Genomic DNA, 9,144 nt, shown 5'->3' on the forward strand with positions numbered 1-9,144 from the left:
ACCTTTATTACAACTCATGTAAAAACTGTTAATGAAAGCTCACTAAAAGAGTCTTACTTGATAAGCTATCGAGAGGCACAGTCTGTTCAACTCGCTGAAACCATCATATAGCCGTGTGTTAACGTTAATGTATCTTGCATGCTTGTCAAAAAAGCAGTAAAACTTATATGTTCGGTGCCATTATCAAACAATGCTGTCAACAGATGGATACTTGGTTTATTAAATGATGTGAAAGAATCGCTGGTTTCTTGCATCCATCATAATTCATTTTCTCTCCAAATCGACGAATCAACTGACGTCGCGGGTTGGGCTATTTTATTGAATTTTGACCATTACGAATACTCGGAGGAGGATCTTCTCTTGGGCAAACTACTTCCTGCAAATGCAACAAGTACTGAAGTATACCAGTTGTTATACGATTTTTTACAACTAACGAAATTTCATGGTCTAATTGCATTGACGTGTCCATAGATGGTGCAAAACCAATGACTGGCCGAATGATCAAAATAAAAGGTAAATCGAAGGATTGCTGCACCAGGTATTGTGTTTTCCACAGACAAGCTTTAGCTATGAAAACCTTGATGAAATAAATGCCAGCCTCATTTAGGATAAGTCTATTTAAATTATTAATTATATCAAGGCGCGGCCATTGAAATCAAGACTTTACACAATAGTGTGACGTATGGGATGTCTTCATCATTCCCTGCTTCTCCAAACAGAAGTGAGGTGATCTGTTGGGAAAGCACTTTCACGATTATAGGTAGAAAGTTCTGAAGTCTTATCTCTGTTGATGGATACACAATGTAAAATTGGCCAACGTTCTCAATGATGAGAATTGGCAATAAATACTGTCACATGTATCAGATACTTTGACGAAAATGAAGGTCTCTTTCTACATACTAATACAAAGTTCGTGCCGTCAAAAGAAAAATCAGTTTTGGGTTTGTTGAGAAGAGAGAAGTGGAATGTTTTCCTCTATTAACTGATTTATTAAAAGAAAACAAACTGGAGCACGAACACGTTGATTCTGCAATATGTCAACATCTTCGTAGTTTGGAAATGCTTTTTGAGCACTACTTCCGGACAGCTCAAGGTGCAATGATGCATGACCATGAATGGCTGTTCAAATAGTTTTCAATTTTGACAAAGCCAACCAGTCTATCTTCTAGTGATACGAATGTTTGATGGACATTACTTCATACTCTAGACTGAAATCTTATCTCTGTTGATGGACCACAATTTCAAATTGGGCAACGGTTTCAGTGATGAGAAATGGCAATATATCTATCAGATTTTTTCATGAAACTGAATGAGATGAGTCTTTCTTTGGAAGGGAAAAGTATCAAGTACTTTCGATGCTAATGACAAAGTTCACGCCTTCAAAAGTAAAATCCAGTTTTGGGTTGAATCTGTTGAGAAAGAAGAGTATTTTCCTGTGTTAAATGATTTTTTTTTTAAGAAAACAAACTGGAGCTGCGAACTGAACGCTGATTGATAAAATAAGACAGCACCTTCGAAGTTGGGAGATGTTCTCTTAAGCAGCACTACCCAACACTCAAGGTACAATGCTGCAAGACCATGAATGGCTGTTCAAACAGTTTTCAATTTCAACATTACTTCATACTCTAGACTGAAATCTTATCTCTGTTGATGGACTACATTTTTCAAATTGGCCAACGGTTTCAATGATGAGAAATGGCAATATATCTATCAGATTTTTTCATGAAACTGAATGAGATGAGTCTTTCTTTGGAAGGGAACAGTATCAAGTACTTTCGATGCTAATGACAAAGTTCACGCCTTCAAAAGTAAAATCCAGTTTTGGGTTGAATCTGTTGAGAAGGAAGAGATGGAGTATTTTCCTGTGTTAAATGATTGTTTTTAAAGAAAACACACTGGAGCTGCGAATTGCACGTTGATTGATAAAATAAGTGAGCACCTTCGAAGTTGGGAGATGTCCTTTGAGCACTACTTCCCAATAGTTCGAGATATAATGTAATACATCCGTCTCCAGCTATCAAAATTGAACCCAACTATTGTGTCTGCCTAATTCTGCAGGCTAAAACAACTGCACTCTTCCCATTAATTCATTAATGTTCAAATTAATACTTTTTAAATTGAATCGAGTTTTACATAACTTTTGATTCCGTTCCGTGTCCAATTTGATTTTCGTGTTACGTGTTTTATAAAGTTAAGTATGTCAATCTAATGTTTGTTTTCACATTAATGTCTTCTAATTAGGAATGGACTGGCTAATTTAATTTACTACATACTATAAGTATCTAATTTTAAATAATTGAATGAGAGGGATCCGTCATGGACTTTGTTCTGTGAAAAGGTCCGCTGGCTAAAATGTTTGGAAAGCCCTGATACAGAATGTACGTTAGTAGTACAGTGTTACGGTCAACAGAGCGTCTCGAATCTTTCGAAGTCTATTCTTTAATTGGATGAAAGCTGAAATGGGCGTATCATTTCGTTGAAAACAATTAAAAAACAAGCAGGAGCTAATTGGGATGAAACGAAGTCCTTTGACATGCCTTTCACATGGTTTCATACGGACAACTCAGTGTGAAGTTAACTAAGTACAATTCGTCTTTGTTCTATTCTCGCTGTAGTAATTTTGCCATTTTGAGTGTAGATGAGCTTTTGGACGGATTTGCCGGCGATTAGGGCTCAGATGTATGCCAAGATGTTAATCAGGTTCACACCGTAATATACAGAAGAGAGAAACGTCGAAGGCAGTATGGAAACATTTTTTTTTTCCAAACCGAGCTTAATCTACCCTAGTTGAGCGGAAATCCCATATCGAAGAAAAGCCTATTCTTAGGTTCCAAGCACACAGGCCCACCCTTCACATTACATGTGAAGGGTAGGGCGGTGAGTGGGTTTACGCTCCAGGCGACTATGCTGGTCGTGCATTTAAAGCCCAATTGACTTAATTAACTTTTTTCTTATACGAAGTGAGGTCCTCGCTCTTTAAGGACGATATTTTTTCTTGTGGTTGCTCAAAAAAAAGTCACACGTGTTTCTGGTTTTAAAAGTAGAAAAAAGCTTTTGAAATTGACTTTTTTTAACTTTCTCTAACAATAAGAATGCATAAATATATGTTAGATTAGACTTACTAACTCAATACCGACAAATTTTTCAAAAGATGTATGCAGAGGTGTTCAATGAACATCATACCTATGACATATGAGAAAATCCAAGTGAATATACATAAGTGAAGGTTTTACGACATTAGAGGTGGAGTATCGCAGAGCAGCGTTTTGGGACCGTGTCTGCACTTATTCTATGTGCTAATTTTGCTAGATTTAGCTGCCCTATTAAAGAAATCAACTACTCACACAGCACACCAAAAATGACAGAACTTTGCTATTCGAATTGGTGCATTCTTTGAAGAGTTAAAATTAACTAAAAAAGTAAAGTAATTCCTGTCTTAGAGGAGGGCTTAACGTCCAACTACTCGTTGTGCTTCGCGGACGGGTCAAACCACTTTGCAATACATTGTTCATACTATTTACAATTAAAAAAGGCTGGGATTCGAACCCAAGACCGCTAGTGTGGCAAAAATGAGTCGGACACCCTAACAACTCCGCCAGCGCGGTCCTCAAACTAATCGACGTCACAACTTATACAGAACAGAACAAAAATGTTTATTTATAAATGTATATATTCAACACAGTCGTTTAATGGAGTTTCGATCTAGTGACTCTTGCATCCAGCTGGTTAAATTATAACTAAATTATTATTGTATCACATTATTTTCTCTTTTAAGGGGAAAATATTAGATTAAAAACCCAGCTAACATCTGGCCATAGGATGGGTGTTCTTTACTATCCTGTGTACCTATCGTCCAACCTATAATTACCTATTTGGCAGCAGATTGTACTGGTACTAGCCTCGCATTGCTTAACAAATTTAATGGTTACATCTCTGTTGTATTCCAGCATTCACTCTTTGCTGTTCCGATATGCGTGTATTGTGCAAAATTAATGCAATTACATTTATTCCAATAAATTAACATAAACACAACACCTGATACAGGCATAGAAGACTGGATATATTTACTCATCCTGAGTACGTGGAAAGCTATGGAACATTTCATTCATTCGAATATTGTTTTTCCCATTTATTATTATCGCTTATCAGCCATAAAACCGTTGGCTTCAAGCTATAACGTATGCTCCAGTTGTTGTTTGCTACAAACCGAAAACAATTGAATGTCGTATGCGTTAAAGCTCTCCATTTTTTCAGAACATAGCAATCCACTTTTAGCATCCACACAAGGTCAATAATTTTTTAATCACACTTGATAAATTATATTTTGTTTTCAAATTATCGAGAGGGCAAATAGAGACGGCGTGAAACGGAATGCTTGGAATGAATTTCCTGGGCGAAGTTTTTGGTCGCCGGTCCTTTCTTCTCAAAGGCGTTCCTGACCCGAACGTGCTCTAATTTATGGTCGTCTCTGCTTGTGTGTTTGAGCTCGGCTTATCTCCCTTTTAATACCCCGATTTATTATCAAGACGGGTGATTTCTATGACCCGATGACATCTCGTCACATTCCCTAGAAAGCGACAAAAAGGAATCACTTAATATGTTACGGGTTGGGTTCCCAAGTAAGACGTCACAGAATTGCCACAGAAACAGACAAGAAGATGAATATATATTTTTTTACATTCAATTAAACTGCTAGGTAGGTTTGAATGCTGTAATATTTTGACTATTGTGACAAACACAATACGAGTCGAAATGCGGCCTGGTGTGACGTAGGTTTAGAAAAACATTTTCTTTATCGTGCCAACGTTTCGATCTTTATTGAGATCATCTTCAGGGTCTGGGATTTATAAACATTGTTTAAATTATACAAATACATTTAGGATGTAAAAAAATGAATTTATACAATGCTAGAAATTTTAGACTCAATCAAAGTATTTTTACTCAAAGTGTTTATTTTCTGTGTAGATGTGTCATTATTGTGTCACTCTTAACACAACACACAATAATGACACATTTAACAGAAAACAAACACTTTGACTGAGTACAAATACTTTGATTGAGTCTAAAATTTCTAGCTTATATAAATTCATTTTTTCACATCTACATTTATTTGTACAATTTAAACAATTACAATTAATTAAGGTTTTTAGTTGAGATAAAAAAAGTCAATGGCACGAGCGGGATTCGAACCCACGATCTTCGCCTTGATACGCCGCTGCTCTACCAATTGAGCTATCGTGACCTCGATCCGTGGGGTTGAGATGGGAAGTTAGTGTCCGAGTGGATCGAGGTCACGATAGCTCAAGTGGTAGAGCAGCGGCGTATCAAGGCGAAGATCGTGGGTTCGAATCCCGCTCGTGCCATTGAATTTTTTTATCTCAACTAAAAACCTTAATTAATTGTAATATATTAATTGGTCAAGAGGACCACGAAATACAATGTTTATAAATCCCAGACCATGTAGATGATCTCGATAAGGATCGAAACGTTGGCACGATAAAGAAAATGTTTTTCCAAACCTACGTCACACCAGACCGCATCTCACGTTCTCCAAATAATCATTAACTAACGGTCACTAAACACCACACATTTAAAACTATTTTTTTGGAGAATAAAAAAAATGGTATATGAATGCCTTTCTAGTACAGTCTAGCCTTTTGGCTCGATAGTTAATGTTTAATCTGTATAACCAGTCAAGGTGTCTTTGAATGCAGATCCGAGGGTTTCCGTCCAATATGCCACAGGAGCCAAGAAAAAAATCATTTTGGGTGTAAAAATGACCAAAAATGCGTTAACAAAGCAACTGCTCACAGCTCTTTCAATAAATTTGTTAGAACATTGAAAAATATTAGAATGTGTTATGTTTAATTAGAATGGCGAAATTAGCTTCAGGAAGCCCGTAATAAAATGTTAAATATTCTGGTCCTGCGAAAGTTAATTTCAAAATCTGCTAATTGCATTACGGATGGTTTGGACTTGATTTAATGAAGAAAGTACCATTGAAACGTATTATACGGGGTTTATTATTATTCCGTAATAAAAGTAATAAAACACAAACCAATATAATTAATACAAACAAACAATTATAATTAATCATTTAAACGTATAGGCAAAACTTTTATTCATTTAACAGTACAATATTTATGAGATAGTAATTTTATACAACCTTACTATAACTGAAAAAAACTGCTGTCCAGCTGGTGCAAAGCCGCCTTAATGGCCAGAGCCGACTTAATTATAACCAAGATTCGAAATTTACATTTCTTCTTCTCTTTATTTCTTTCCTGTTGTCATTCTTTAATTACCTTCAGATCCAACTAATTTTGTTGTCTTCATAGATTTTCAATTATAACAGTATTATAGTGGAGAGGTAAACCATTGAATTAATTCTTATCACAGCACTGTACATTTTTCTCACTAGGGAGGAAATCGCGATGCCAACGGTGCATTTAGGAGTCTTAGAGGATTGCCTGGGAGAGTTCGGGTTGAAAGGTGTTGGACTAGAAGGTTGAGATGAAGTTCGAGGTTGGAGGCGTCTACTTTTTCCAGTTTCGAGTATAAATGTGATTTGGGGATCTGAGTGGATAGTAAGGTTTCATACCTTTCAAGTAAAGTAGCCTGTCTGGCTGTGTTAAAGTTGTTGCTCCGTTTTGGTCTGCGAGTCGGTGAAATCATCTTGATCACCGCGAGTATCTGACCCATAATAAGTAACCGAGTATCGGTAGAACATAAGTTTATAATTTCGAACAAAAAGACAAAAGTCTATCTTTCGTTATGTAGGATGAAATTGAAGGATCCTACACTGACCACGTGCATAATAAAAAAATACTTGCTGATTTTGCCAAGAAGACAGAGGCATCGGAACAGTTGTAAATTCAACAACAATAACGAAATATATTACAAATGCAACTTAGGAAAGTGATTAAATTCCTAAAGATGAGTTCATTCCACGGTATGGAGTATGTACTAAGAGCAGATCACAATCGGCAATTGAAATTATTCAATTGCAGTGGACAGTGAGCGTTTTAAACTACCCAAAAATTAACGAGAAAATAAAAAATCAACACATTTCTGCTACATTCTGGCAATAAAAAATTAACTAGAGAGGTGGTAAGTCACGCCCATCAGACCAGAACCACAATTAAGCACACGGGAAAGTATGCTGAAGTGAACCAGTAGATAGCCAAAAAGAGAATTTCACACTGGTCTAAATTTCTAAATCAAGATAGCCACAGGAGGAAATTCAGATATTGATTACAAGGATGTTTTGTACTATAGTGGTTTTGTTTTTCCTTTCCAATCGCTGTATTTTTACGACGAGATCATGTTTTCTCCTCTCCGGTTGAACTTCGTTTCTCGATTCGGCCAGAAAAATGACGAGGGTTCCAAGTCGTATTCGGTGGAATCACAATTGGAATGACACAACAATCATATGACAGGAAGATGACACATCTTAGCAGATTAACCGAATTTTTCGAGAAATATGTCCGGACGGATTATTAAAACCTCTTTGGCGGCGGTTGCTCATTTCGTTCTTCTTAAGCAATTGCAGGAAGAAAACACCTCCGCAGATAATCCAAGAATTAGCTGCAAATTGCTAATTCCTCGCTGTCTCCGACTACCCACTTAGTAGTGTCTTTTATCTAGCCCAAATACGATTCTGCGCTGAGATGACAATCAAAAAATTGAAATTGTGATAGGCGATTATTTGCCTTTTTTATTGTTTAAGTTAACAAATCTCTGGAATTGAATTATCAATTATAGTAAAAAAAAATCAGTAAGGAGCATATCTAAAGTGAAGGGGGACCCGCAGGTCGACTTTGGTAAATCTCCTGCCTTCAGTGTTTTAACTACGTATTTCATCATTACTCATAAACTGTTGCATCGAATTTTTGAAATTTTAACGAATTATATGAAGGTTTCGTGAATTTTTATCAAGTAGGTAAAAATGTGTTGTAAACTTATTAGCCACCTCCAAAGGACTTTTTCAAATTCAAGGAATTTTTCTCAGAAACTAATAAAACGTTCTAGATGAAATTTTTAAATACAAAGAACACGTGAGAAAATAAATATGACAGAGAAAGTAGATAGGAGAAGAATATAAGAAAAGGTATGATTGTTTCCCCAGAGTATTTTGAAAAACTATTTAAGTTACGAAAAAACTTTTTACAGGGTTGAATAATCTATATTGATACAGTGTCGTGCCAAAATGTGAACGAAATCGGATGAGTGGTTCCCGAGGAATGTTTATATAGGTCAAAAACTTAAATTTTTCATTTGTGTTGTTTGGATGAGTAGTTTTCGGGATTTGTTTTTTGAGATAAAGCGTGTTTTTTGTGTTTTTTTCGGTGTTTATTCTCGCGAAAATATTATGGGTAGCACGAAAAGAGTTTTCAAAAAGAAAAAGAAGGTGCCTTCCTATTATGTATGGTTCCAGGGGCACAGGACCTAAGCGCCCGGAGGCTTGACCTGGAGCGTAATCTGCGCGAGTGAAAGACCTACATTAACTGAAAATTTTTGTTACAAAATGATTCTTTAAGAATCGCAAAAAACTTTTTAAAACAAAACTGCGAGTCCTCTAAAATAAAGGCACATTGTATGTCCATTTCTAAATATTTAAGGGGAGACATGTCCTTTCAGAATAAGACCCAGACCAACCACCATAAATGGCGAAATCTTGAAACACATCTGACAAAATGAGCGAGAAAAGACAGTACCAGGATAATCGAATATTACAAATTTAATTAGCCTGCGTATCTTGTTCTCTGGTGCGTTCTGCTAGGAAAACAATAAATTACTAACGTTTTGACAATAGGAAGGTGGTATTTGTTGCCGCATCCTTATTCTTGTCAACAAAACTTCAGTCGGAAATCTTCAAAAACTTTTAAACATTTGTTGTTCCTTGTGGTCACCATCATGATGAAACACAATTGCTTCAATCGCACAAATTTTCAATAATTGGTAGAGGGTGTATTTCTAATATTTTTAGAATACACTATTGATTTTGGATGACCATTTTGCATAATAGATTTTGAGTTACCGGAGAATACACATGGGATGGGTTAGCTTAGGTTATTATTTATTTTTTTAAATTGAATAATTGAGTCACAATCCGCGCGAATCACAATAAGTTACATTGCTAAT

At 36.1% G+C, this 9,144-nt stretch overlaps 1 protein-coding gene across 1 annotated transcript in view; it reads right to left on the reverse strand.

Moving 5' to 3' along the window:
* Positions 1-9,144, reverse strand: part of LOC106663357 (putative phosphatidate phosphatase) — a 53,919-nt gene that overhangs the window by 33,035 nt on the left and 11,740 nt on the right. The gene's annotated exons all lie outside the window — the stretch shown is intronic.

Source organism: Cimex lectularius, unplaced genomic scaffold (assembly GCF_000648675.2).
Source record: "Cimex lectularius strain Harlan isolate CLEC.00 unplaced genomic scaffold, Clec_2.1 scaffold79, whole genome shotgun sequence".
In the NCBI taxonomy this organism is placed as follows: domain Eukaryota; kingdom Metazoa; phylum Arthropoda; class Insecta; order Hemiptera; family Cimicidae; genus Cimex; species Cimex lectularius.